The following is a 14045-nucleotide window of genomic DNA, read 5'->3' as shown; positions in this document are numbered from 1 at the left end:
TTCCAACTGTTTTTATTGTATTGTATAACAGATGACACTAAAATTCACAACTTCTAAAACTCCTCATTCATAGCCCACGCATCGATAAACGCCGAAAGGGGAAAACTGGTGATAAATTGTATTCAATATTCATAATATTTCGTCCTTTTCTCACCTACGTGATAGGAGTGAGATAAAAATAGTGCCAGTCCTACATACACAAGTATACCGCTAATTTGTTTTGACATATCTGAACGAACGACCACTTTTCCCGCCTACAAGTTGCCTGCCGCAAAGGGGATAAATTTTGAAGAATCGATTTTTTTAAATGGCCCACCGTATTTCGGTGAAATAGGGGTGCAAATCGTTTGACCGAGAAACGAAGTTAGATCATTGGATTTTATTGTTAGAAGCGAATGCGATTGAGTTTTCGCATATCTATTATACTGGACGGACCCCTTGTCGAGTTTTTTTGCTCTCCACTGCATTAGGGTGCACCCCTAAACGCGTGCCGTGTGAGATATTGCGTTACGTATCATAGAAAAACTTATTTCGCGGTCGATCTAAGGATTGGAAATTTAGAAAGTAGGCGCATGAGTAATTATCATTTGTGAGTCAAATAGAAGTCGACTAATTATTACAAAATACGTAACATCAGGGTCCCCGGGGCACAATGCACAAAGACATCTATTGTGTAACCCAACAATGGCGTGACTCACTCATGACGGACAGAAAGACAATGCGACGGCCGACACTCTTCTAGGGCCCGTATAAGGCCGATATGCATAACGGATATCGGGGGCGTCTTATAAAGTGGAATTTCTTTCTCCACATCTTCATATAAAAAGCAAAATTTTAAAATTGCCTTGTTTTTCTCACAACCATACAAGGAATCTGGCATGTGGCCAGATAATTTATGCATTTTTGTTATAAGCAAAAACCTTAAAAATAACTCACAATTTAAGAGTCGTTACACCCGCATTTTACGGACAGACCTGCAACAAAAGAATTCGAGAATAAATAACAATTGAATATAATAATAATAATTTTAAACTTCTTAAATGAGAATGCAGCGTGAATGGAAACTACCAAAAAAAAACAAAGCGAATCAATCGCGTGCCGTGAAAAGAAATCCCATCAATCAGTCGAGCCAAAATGCAATATTCAAATGTGGAATATTTTTTGTTCCAAGTTCAAAATCCCCGCGACCTTGCCACGGTCAACTTATGACTGTTTATCCTAGTCGATATTTGACGGCACGACTTTTTGCTCGCCACACTTTTTGCTCGCGTCCATTGTAGTGATCACCGCATTATTTGTATGGCTAACGATGTAAGATGCCAAATTCAATGGCTCCTAAAAGAAAGTGGCCTGACGTGACCTGCCCCTTTAGAAAGCTACGTGACTATTCGTAAACTATCGCTAAGTAATTGAAATGCGTTCTTCACCTTTTTGAAGATCAGCCGTGCATGTCAATGCCATCATTTTAAGCCAACAAATTTACATGAAGGTGCTAATTACACAATATATTTAGTTTTCAGTCGACGTTAATGGCCTCTGTGTCACATTCAATGCGCGGTCGCCGCACAAGCGAGACACGAAAAGTGACAAATGACAGCTAATCATTGTATTCCAAACGACCGACATACTTGTAAGCAGCGGACAACAAATTTCCTTTATTAGTCGTTCCGCAAAGGTATAAAAATATGAGTCACGGATACGTGTTTTTGCGCTGGCGATGATTTTGCGTTATTTTTTACAGGCGTGCAACGCCCGCTGCGACCTGCATGACCTAACTCTTTGTTAGGCCTGTCCTTTATCATTTTTTGCGCACACAGAATCGCTCAATGTGAATATCCGAACGCAGGACGATTGACGCGATAGTGTCTCAAATCGGTCCACATGTTGCTTGAATCTCGAGACTGATGGAACTAAAAAACAAACTGGTTCCAATACTGGCCGGCAAAAACGGAAAAATATTCGATATTTGAAATTTGAATATGGCGGTCGCGGGCGTGGCCGATGGCACCAAACGTCCAGTAAGAAACTGGGAACCGGTTGCGCTATTCACTGAATGACTCTTGACCAACGGAACATTTTTATAGTTGCCTAAATTAAAAATTAATTAATTATTCATTTACACCCTACGGAGGTTTGGAACTTTCCAAATAGATTTTTTATCTTAAGCATGCAGTTAATGGGACCGCGTAGAGGCATATAGATAAACAAAATGAGGGAGGCAGTTGGAAGATAATTACAGGTATATATTTATCAGCTTATACATATCTAAGTAGATAACATTACTTATGGGTATTATGGCTAGGCTTGGCCAAGGGCCGTCAAAGGTGTGACCATATTTAGAGTACTTGAAACGTTTTCGCGCGCAAAGCAGCACTGATCATAATCTGTGGCCTAAGTAATTTACACATACATGCTTACACCGCGAGTATTTTAAATTAAGAACATAAATTACAGAATCATTCAAGAACACAAACATTTATAAAAGGAATGCGTAAACAATTTTGTGCCAGTATTTCTTACAATATTGAAAAAAAAACCATTTTTTTATTAGTCATCAATTATTTTCTAAATTGTATGATAACGAAATATGTTTTTTTAAACAATTTTAAAACCACACATGTATGATCTAAACCTGGTTCTTTCAACATTATCAGTTGGTGAGTTTAAACAATTTTGTCGTCACCAAGTGGTGAAATATAAACAAGAAACTATAAACAAAACGCAGGTCTCACGGTCAGGGCATTTAAAAAAATGTTGTTTTTAAAATGAAAAAGATTATTTTTTTACTCTATGCGGCTATAACCGGTCGGGGAGCAGGTGTAGCGATGTATCTATGTTAGATAGATCAATGAAGGCGTTACACAGATACAAGATAAATATTCTACGTATGTAGATTTTTTAAAATAGAAAAAACTCATGTTGGCATAATATTGCGAAATATTTTTTGAGAAGATTTTTTTGTTATTGGTTTTTTTTTTGTTTAATTGAAAAAAAAACGTTCGGAAACTTATTTTTTAAGTAAGTAAAGTAAGACTTAATGACAAGATAACAGCAGATCAATAAAGTAACCGACTTTGTATAAAAAAAATATTAAGTTTTTTTTCTAAATCCTTTAGTAAGCTTTTTGTAGGCACGTAATGGCACATATTAATAAGAACATCTTCAGATAAATGATCTCGTTTATTAGACTGTCAAACGAATGTTTGTTTCAATTATAAAACTGCAACATTGTTGCATACTGCCTTCCACACATCACAACACAACAGGTAGAGCATTCACATGTAATTCTTTGAACTGATCCCTCACAACCTACAAACTAAAATCAACTCCTACACTTCAACAATAAGACACAAAGTCCAACAAATAAGAACCAATGAATGGATAGCAAAATAGCCCTGCTATACCAGCACTATATAATTTAAAACATATCAACAAGTCCCCTGATTGTATGTCCGTCTGTACATCAGTGACAAAAAGTAATCAAATTAACAATGATTGAGGTATATTCAAGGAAAATGCGCATTTTATTTTTGATACGAAATGTTAATGTTCATAAAATTGCACTTAACACGAACAAAAGAGGGTTGGATCAAATTTTTAAATGTAGAATGTAAATTTGAAATTCGCGCGAATCCGGGGTCTTGACCGTTTTAATGACTTTAAGGACAGGCAGAATGATTCATTTAATTGTTGTAAGATGAGCCTTAGTGTGGGGATGCCAGGCAATTTATTTTATTTATTAAACAACGTTTCTCGCTTGTAGGCACAAGAAAAAACATTTTAATCTGACATACGCGCGTAAAAACGTCTTAACAAAAGATTTATTGAAGAAAAAACTTCCAAAACAGTCATTATGAGGCACCACACACAACTGTCTTCAATAAAGAACATAAAAGTATTAATTCCGTGTAATAAATATCCAGAAAAAAACCTCTAACCCTTCACGAGCCGAGGCAAATTAACTTTTATCCTAACCCCAATTTCGAAAGTAAAATAAATAGGTTATAACTATTTCCGACGGCACTTGATTAAAAAAAAAAAACAGAAAAAAGTCCACGATACCTGCACTTAACCTCAACTCGAGTGGTCCGTTCAGATAGGAAATAAGGAATGGGACACAATGAGCCCACTCACTCACTAGACATTATATTACCAAGACGTTATAACTTATAACAGTTACTTATTAATAATTTCTAACAAACACAAATAACGTTACATTATATTTGATTAGTATTCAGAATTATTGCATGTTACAACGATTTATTAATTACTAATTAGTGTCAAAGTACCTTACGAAATATTGAACATCGACAGACAACTGTCAAAGACGTTCGATTTTAGTAGTTCCGTTAAATTTGAAATGATAATTGAAACGAATGAAATAATGTATTAAACATAATAATAATATAACAAGGTGACTTATGTTTTCCAGTTCTGTTTATATTTTATCATTTAATTAGCAGATAAAGAGATTAAATGATAGTGCAATGTGAAGTGAACCTCTGGTGATAAATTTGTATCCGTAGTATGATAAGTTCATTGATAAATTCAGATTTAACCGTTGGTAATAAACACTACATCGACCTAATGAGCATTTAAAAAATCACACTATATTTTTTCACTCATAAATACACATAATTACAATAGAAAATCTTTTCTATTTTTTTTTTTTGTAAAATATATCTCAGTGTACCACAGACTTTATTCCATTCCTATCTCGCTTTCAAAGGGTCGTATTATTGACATTTTTTCTTGGTTTTTTTCTTAAAAAAAGTGGAACAGAAAAGGATAAAGAATAATATGGAGCGCTCACCAAATGTCTCCCGTGCACACAACAGGTTGGCCGCCGCTGTGGTATTCTTTTTTTTTCTTTTTCCCCCTTTTTTCGATCTCGTGTTTCCGACACATCTGAAACGTAAGAAGTTTTTGGTTAATCGATATGATTTTGTAACGAGAATCGATTCTTCTTCTTTTTTTTATAAAGTCATGTTTTTGGTTTTTGTTTTGAAGAATATAGTTTGAAATAATAATGTACCTGTCTAGATTGTTTTTTTTTTAAGAGTAATGGTGTGAACAAATATGTATTTTTTTCTATAAACACTGAAAATAAATGTGTGTTAGGTACTAATAAGTTATTACTTATTAGATTGTTAGTCTTTTAAAATAATAACACGTTTTCTACTAATAACCAATAAATATAAAACAATAATTCAATTAAAGATCTATAATATACTTATTTATTAGCTAACCTTTCCATAACCTGTCAATCGCGTGTATTTTCAAATAAATAATAGTATTTCTTATTTGCCTTTAAATTTTTTAGTCTGTAAACAACACATTGATGCCATTAAACGTTCGTATGAATAAAAAAACCGACTATACACGTGTTCCATTTAATTAATTGCTGTTTAAATTAATATAATTAGTTTCACGTGCTCATGTCATATTAATTTTATATCAAGGTCTGAAATCCTACATTGTTTTTTAGAAAACATCAGCCGATGTTTATACCTCGTTTGTTTTAAACGACACGACACTTAAAAGGCCGAAATTCTACGTATGTTTGATCTAAAACAAATCTAACCAGTAGCTGTATAAAGTGGGTAAAATAAAGTTAATGTTTTTCTTTTTTTAACGTTTAACTTTAGAACGAAATCGGTAAGTCGTCGTCTCGGCCGTAATTTGAGTTCGTCCGCATTTTTGACCTCTCAGCGTGCTTACAAAAACTACTTTTTGTTGCACGTGAAAACACGGTAACTGACAAAGTGGCGATGCCGCCTCATGATAGGCCTTGCACGCTCCACATTTATACACTGGTTTTATCGCAGCCGTATCGTGAAAAATAGCGCGAGAAAAAATAAAACGTTTAAAACGAACCTTTGGAAAGCCGACGGTCAAGTAAGCAGGTAATCTGATTACGAGATCCAAATCTAGAATTTCTATTGGTGTAGAAAATTAATCTTTATTTTACTAGGAATTAATTGCTAGATAAGTTTCTTGCTACAGCAAACATGTAGATAACATCGACTTATTCATTCGTAGAAAGCCAATTTAATCCATTACACGCAATCAATTAATCATATTCACAGTTTCGGTGCAAGCTGACCGCGGCTATTGTTAATGAGAAATTAAGACCATTGTCTGTGAAACAATCAACTTGAAACAATCCTCGCCGATAATAATTGTGGGAAACTTGTATAACAAAAACTTTAAAAGCAACACTATAAAAGAAATTAGCATAGAAATTGAAATAATATTTAAAATTGTATTAAATAATTCATGCAAGTGATCCATCAAACCAAACAAGGCAGAATGCGCTAGCGCTCATTGCCAATGAATAAGGATTTTTTAAAAATGGTAAAGCAAGATGGCGGTCGGCGTCCATTCCATTTCGTGGCGGGGGCGATTAGTCCGATAACCACGCCTGCGCAATGACTGATCACAGGGGTAGGTATGGCCACCATATTTTAATAATTCTTAACATAATTTTACAGAGGGGTACTGCTCAATGGGCATGAAGGCTCGCGGATTATTTTTATTTCATGTTTTTATTTGTTTGGAAGTTCCGGAATTATCGTATTAAAACGAGATTATATTTATTAATAAGGAAGTTTTAGGGTTGATGGACAAAAAATACATTCACTGTTTTTAAATTAAACAAACGTTTAATACGTTTAGCTGCATACATTAGAAACATACCTACTCTTTGCCTTTTGACTGAACAATACCAAAATGGCTACCAAGAACCGTGTCTGTTATCATAAGCACCATAATTTTACGGGCTAAAATCTAAAATACTTTGTCAAGGATACGGGTTCCGTTCCTAGCTGTAGTTAATTAAGTTAATAAAGTACAATGACCTAATATTATTTATGAGCTGTCAACACCACTTGGGTACTTTGTATTACATCACGTTATAACGGTGTTGCCCTACTTACTGGCCCTTCCCCTTAAATAATAATATTAATAATTACTTTATTTCTAATACAATCTTTTGTTGTTAATAAAACGTAAAGAGTAGAATAAAATTGTGGTTTGTATTCAATAATTGCTACTTGAGGTTCTTTAGGTACAGTTTTTTTGTTGGTACGTTGTTTTGTAAGAACCATAGTTATCACACTACCACACTAATATTATAAATGTGAAAGTTTGTTTGGATGTTTGTCCGTCAATCACGCAGAAACTACTAATCGGATTCTAATGATATTTGGTACAAAGATGAGCTGACTTGGGTGATAGGATACTTTTAACCCCATAGGAATGCGTTTGAAACCGCTAACAAGTTATTTTTTAACTAAAATGTATAGATTTACTAAGTACCTACTTATATAACTACATAACAGTCTATATATGCCACTATCATTTGTTTTAACAAACATACACACAGACAAGATTACGTTTACGTTAAAAAGACAGGTAAACAACTATTGTAGATAAGAATTTACTACACTGATTATGAGTCTGTAGCTATGGAAATAATTATTTTCATGTAAAAGTGAAGCTACATTACGTACTTACAACAGTGGTTTCCAACCGGTAGTCCGCAGGAGATAAAATATGGTCCGCAAAATGGAAACAAAAATACACAAGACAACACCTCAGTCAAATAACTATCACGGAAAGTTAGAATGAAACATATATATAAGGAAAGAACTAAGATGAGTAAATAATTTCAATAATGCAAAAGTTACTATTTTTATGAGAGTAAATCTGGAGAAAATATTGATGTGGGAGTCAAAAAGTAGTAGTAATAGTGATGTCTAGACAAACAAGAATAATATAAAAGTTATACTTGACTATGAAAAGCTTGAGAAACCCTGACGTAGAAGAAACAAATTAAAAGATAGTAATCGCTTGTAAAGATTTAAAATATACGTAAACGAGTACTTACAAACCAAATTATGGTTAGTTTCTTAGTAAAAAATCCAGTATTTTACTTAAGACCTATTATTAAACCATTTTATGTCTCACATCCTACATCCGTCAGGTGTAAAGGAACAATTTTGCAAAAAGCCACATTCGTATGGAAAAAGGCATTTTGTTAAAGTGAGAAACGTACGTTTATCGCGTTCTTGCGTCCCCCTTAAGTCACTTTAATTAACGCCTATAAAATTTTATTGAGGAAGCCACCAAATTAAATGACATAATGTATGAAGTATACATAATACAACACGACATACGTTTGAGATCGCTGTCAAATAATTTCAGTACAACATAGACGTTTTATCCACAGAAAACTGGTAAACAGAATAAATATGACTCGTTTAGACCATCAATTTGGCTTATAATACAAAAAAGTAGCCCAAAAATATCAATTATGAATTAATTTTATTAAAATATTGATCGATTTCAACTATAATTAATTCGAATATAATGATAATAAACTCGTCCAATGACGTCAAAGAGTATATTGTTCGAATTTCAAATAAATAAAAACTATAAATAAGATTTATGGTACGACATTCATTTTAATTTTTAAAAGGTATAAAAAAAATGTTGGCACCGAATTAATTTGCAGTTTTATAAATTCATTGTAATTAATTAAATTTATAAAATTTGATATTGCAATTTGAAACAATTTGAAGTAAAAAAAGAAAGATGGTTTTCAGAAAGAATTTGAGACTAATTAAGATAATAATGCGCTGAACTGGCATTGCATCTACCTAAATGTTTCTTTGTATTTTAATTTTAATGTGCTGGCTTACATTTTTAACTTAGATCTTTATTCAAATCAAACAAACTGCTTTTAAAAATATACAATTAAAACACGGGCCATAAAACTTAAACTGTTTTTTTCACTCAAATACATACCTATAGAAAAAAAATTCTCACTAAGATGTTTATTTTTAAAGACTAAGCCGATTTTGTCCGCCATTAACGGGCAGTTACAAGTTAAAAATATCTTTACATGATAATTACGCAACATTTTCTGGTTAAACTACAATATTTGTATTATTTTCCTTATGGCTCAGCCAATGAACTTACATGGCAACACGGAAAGAACATAGACAATTTACTACGGCGGTTCTAAATTTAAAATTGATTACTCCGTCTATGGTACTTTAAAGTTTTAAATTGTTTTTTAACTTAGCTAAATCTTTAAGGTTCGTTTCCATGTGCGTGTACTAGTCCAAAGACTTAAGTAATGAGGACCCGTCGCCATATTATCTAGGACCACTCGTAAATTATTTATGACGGCCATAAAACTCCATGTTTCTTCACACAAGTGTTTGTTAAAGTTAACTATATGAGACTTGCGTCACATCTAATTAATAATATCTACATTTTTTAAATAATGGCCGTTTACACGATTACGTACGTTCGTTTCAACGTATTTTTTGTTTGAAATTCGAACATTTAAAAGTCAATTTAAAATGACTGACAATTAGTGTTCTTTTTTTGAGGAATTATGAATAGCTAATGTTTCTTTTTTATCTTAAATTAAATTAAAATGATTATTCTAAAATGCTTACCTATTTATAGACAAAAAATCGTGGCGAAGAATAATAATTGTCTTTTTTTTCTACAGTTGTAAGTACGAAAAAAGAATACATATTTTAATAGCTCCATTTAAAAAAAGACATACACATTTTTAATATTACTAATCCTAAACAAAAATCTAATTACGTACATTGTACTAAATTATACTAAAATCTAGGTTTTAGTACAATTTAACACCAAAAACTCAAGGTAAAGTCATCGATTTTAGTCTAGAGGTCGTTGAACGTACGTCGACTGCCTAAATAGGTACCTATTTGAACACGTGCATTTATCGTAATGTATTGAAAAAAATCTGCTTTTTTTATATATATATATCTCTTGCACGTGATTCCAGTACAGAACTACTGGTTATTTCTAGCACAGGGGATAAAACGAAATACTGTTTTGCATAAGAATAGTATAGGAACAGCTGTGCTTGGCCATATGTAAGGCGGGCTATTAACATACGTTTTGTGTATACGTGAAAGAGTTCTAAGTTTAATTTTTAAAACTCGATTCGAATGTCTATGCATGCGTTTGAATTTAGAGTTTATTATAAGTTTATTTTTTTAATGTGTTTTGAATTTCGATGTCTTTTGATTTTAGAACGGTGATACGATTTATGGTTGTTAGCGATTATTTTTTTGAATTAACCTGTAAATGGCTACGTGGGTATAATTTGCCCGTCAAGGATATTTTTATTATATTTTTGCACAAGCTTTTTTATCGTCAATTCGCATTGTAGTTTTTATAGACATTTACCATTTGTGGCTGTGCTATTTATACCCAAAAATTTTAATAAAAAAAAACATTACCACATTAAACGAAAAAAACAAAAAGACCTACACATCCGAAACTCGTGTTTTTGAAATAGCGTGCAAGAGAGATAAGTGCAAAACTGTCGTAACCACGACTCGTTGAGAGTCGAGGTAAAACAGTAATTTCGATTTTTCTTTTTAAACTCAATTATATAATTAAACACATGGAATTGAACGGTCGAGGAAGCAGCGGCAATTACCTATCGACAGGTATTTCTGGAGTGCACAAAGTCCGACGGTGTTTTATTTTATTTAAAGTAGTTTTTAATGTTATTGTAATCCTGTTTTTTCCCTTAGGCTAGGTAGCTGGTAGCGTCTACTATGTGAGAGAAACAAGCCTATACACTGGACTTGTGTATCCTATAAACTGTTCATTGAAAATATCGGAATTAAATACATAAAACAGCCTCTAATATGATTGAGACTAACAAAAAAACAAGAGTCAAAGAAAACTTAAAGTTTCAAAAAAAAGGGTTTAATATATCTACACGGATACTACACGGATTTAATATATCTACATGGGACTCATAAACAAACTGGAGAAAAGTTAATAGCTATTACATTTTCAAAAGATTACGTTGTTATTCTGAACTATAAATTCACTGTCTATGTACAGTGACTGTGACCTAGTTCACAACACCCTCATACAAGTCTCAAACGACATATGGGCGTAATTAATAATCCCCATTTAATTTATATTTGTGTTGAAACATTATGTAAATATGGCAGTACGGCGCCCCGCTGTGTTTTTAATTAAATTCAATAAATACTAGAACTTGCCTACTGTTTTTAATAGCAAATAATAATAAAACTTGTAATAGTATTCTCCTTTATTATAAGCTATAAATACTGTAATAAAACTTTCAATATTAATTAATAAAATGGCGCAAAACAATTCATGGACAAGAAAACAAACATGGCGTCTTCATTTGACAGCTGTCAAACGTGAAGTTGTTGTATTGTTCTCAGTGTTAATTGGAAAATAAGACGAAAAGTAAATAACAAACAAAATGTAAATAAATTACCGTGGCTGTGATTATGATAACCACAATATCTGATTACAGAAATTACACAAATTCACTGTTGAGGACAACAGGGACTGAGTAATTGTATATTATTATTTAAATAATTTTCCATTTCCACCATATTTTTTTAGTAGCAATGGCCGTGGGTATTGTCGAAAGTTTTCATAAGGTTTCATTTTATCTTTATTAAGAAAATTATTTAAAAAAAGAAATATGATTATATATTGCTGTCATTAAACGATACAAGACATTTCTCGATTATAAAGCTCAAGAAACCACCTACAGCAATCTAAGAATAACATATCTATTAACGGCTTATACGAAATCGTAGCTATAAAAACTGATTTTAAAAAAGTCCAAACACGCGTAGGTAGGTATTTTATGATTCTTAACATCTTAAATTTTTATAATACCACTAATAATAATTCCTTAACAAAAATATTTAAAACGGTCATCATAAATCATAAGATTCGTTCCCAAAATAGCTTTAATCCATGGAATAATGACCAATGAACCGTCTTCAATCTCATTCAAATGCTTACAACCGTGCATTAGAATACGAGTATAAATATATCACTAACATTTCTCACATAAATTCTATGCACGATGCATGGGAATATAAGAATGTAGACAATGGAAGAAATCTTAATAAATGATCGAACACGTAGGGTCGCGATTTCCCTCCAACCCTTTGAACGCGACACCTGGTCATAAAGACCCGAAGTCAAAAATTTCCTTTATCGCATTAGCATAATATTTATAATATTCACAATAGGATGCTTTATTCAAAGTAGCTTAGATTTTTAAATGCACAGTAGTTTATTGTTAGAGATAGGGATGGGACAATGGCGCACTTTGTGGTGGTTTGTAAGACGTTGTTAAAAGGGTTACGGTGAGAAGTTAACGAGGCTGTAACAATGGCGTATTCAATAATATTTTATGGCATCGTTTTGTAATTCATGTTTTCGTTGATAATATTTTAACTTTACTGAAAACAAGGTATGGTTAGAAATTACACTGTTGACTCACCTCGTGTGAATTACCGTAAGCAAATCCACAACTTAATATTTTATAAAATCAATCATTAGCACAAAGAAACGTACGTTATTTTTAACTCAGCCACAAATCTACAAAACCGGTAGACAAACCGACATTACCCACTAACCCACATGAACAATAGAATAAACAAAGACGAAAAAATATCGTTTATAATCGTTAAAAACGAAAGTAATATCCATTCATGCTGAGCAAACTATCAGTTGCATCTTCCGATCCAATTTCGAAGGCAGCAAAAAAAGTCCTTTTAACCCGACAATAGACAGTGGGCTTTTGTCTAGACACCGTCAAATGATACGCATTAGAGTTTTTTATGCGTTATGAATACATTTAAAACAGGAAGGATGTGAAAGTCGGGGTATTGAAGACACCGTATGTCGGTGAAGGGTTAGGGCGGTTTAGGACGGCTGTGACGTGCACAAAGAAATAGGGATAATGGGTGAAACAGTGTATTAACGAATTAATGTTTAGGGTCATTTTGTTGTGGTTTTGTTTAGCACGTTTCTGAGATATAGAAATTAGGTAGAAGTAAGTATAAGAAATATAACTCTTTGGATGCACCAGTCGATCAATGAACTAATACTACGACTGTATAGGTCTCATCATCTAGTATGATGTCTGATGAGAACCCGACAGAATTAAAATTTTTCATTGCAATTTCAAAATAATGTATTTCTAGTACAGTGATAAGAATATAACAGATGATGTGTTCATTGTCATGACCAAAACACTGTTATTAATATGCATTTACATTTGCATTGTCCTACCCATTGTCCAAACACAAATATACAATATAGAGTTACAAAAACCACTTTACAATAAATTCTACTACACGCAATTCGTCATTGCCAAACCGCTACTGTTTTTTGATACCTTATACAAATGACAGGGCAAAAAATAGGCAACAAAAAGTACTAGATTTCAGTCTAAAGTCATACCAATGTAACCTTACTATGTCAGAGACGGACTAAGGTGAAATTCTTACGATACTGTATCTAATCGACTTTGATAAATACGACGTAAGGACCTTGTTTTTACCTTACGATCAATCAATTTTTTATCGAAACTTTCTCCTCGAAGGTTATTTATTGATTAGGGGATAACACGTGTAACTTTGTCCGTGTAAAAAAACCGCATTCGATAGCTTAAAAACTTACACGCGTTAAACTGCATTATCAAAAAAACCTCATGGTCGCACTAAAATAGGATTTTTATGAAGGTTTTATTGGAATATCTTTGATTTTTTTCATAATTTTTGATAAAATTGTAGGCCCCTTCGGTGATACGTTGAAGATATAAGTTATCTAAAGCGCGACCGTGTCGGGAACAGTTAATATTGGCCTTGATTTGACTATCATATTTTATGTAACAAATATGTAGCTTCGATAAGGCCCAAAAACTCGTGCGCGGCTGAGGTTCGAACGCGCGACGCATCGAGTCAGCCCGCATACAACTAGCGTTCGTAGCCACTGAGCCACGCGAACATTAACTGACCATGCTAAAATTCGCTTAGGGGAACACAAAAAAAAGGTCTTTTTTTTCTGGAACTCGTGAGTGATTTGTCAAGTGGTTCATTTATTTATGATATTACCCTTGTACAACACAATATTTTGCGATATTTTTACATTTTTCAACAATCTAACAGAAATTATAGGCTCTTAAGTGT

At 32.9% G+C, this 14045-nt stretch overlaps 1 long non-coding RNA gene and 1 other non-coding gene across 2 annotated transcripts in view; both read right to left on the bottom strand.

Annotated features, from left to right (window-relative positions):
- Positions 1–4972, bottom strand: part of LOC118272597 (uncharacterized) — a 66701-nt gene extending 61729 nt beyond the window's left edge. Inside the window, exons 1-2 of the long non-coding RNA XR_007705292.1 lie at positions 4814–4972; positions 937–974 (exon numbers count right to left, since the gene is read on the bottom strand). This is a non-coding gene — a long non-coding RNA (uncharacterized LOC118272597). The remainder of the gene's footprint in view (positions 1–936; positions 975–4813) is intronic.
- Positions 4973–13641: 8669 nt separating this feature from the next.
- On the bottom strand, positions 13642–13776 carry LOC118272954 (small nucleolar RNA SNORA16B/SNORA16A family). The gene has a single exon (XR_004783396.1). It is a non-coding gene; the product is annotated as a small nucleolar RNA SNORA16B/SNORA16A family (small nucleolar RNA).
- Positions 13777–14045: the final 269 nt, after the last annotated feature.

Source organism: Spodoptera frugiperda, chromosome 4 (assembly GCF_023101765.2).
Source record: "Spodoptera frugiperda isolate SF20-4 chromosome 4, AGI-APGP_CSIRO_Sfru_2.0, whole genome shotgun sequence".
Lineage (NCBI taxonomy): Eukaryota > Metazoa > Arthropoda > Insecta > Lepidoptera > Noctuidae > Spodoptera > Spodoptera frugiperda.
Note: the sequence above shows the minus strand (reverse complement) of the source record. Positions and strands in the feature narration are given on the sequence as shown.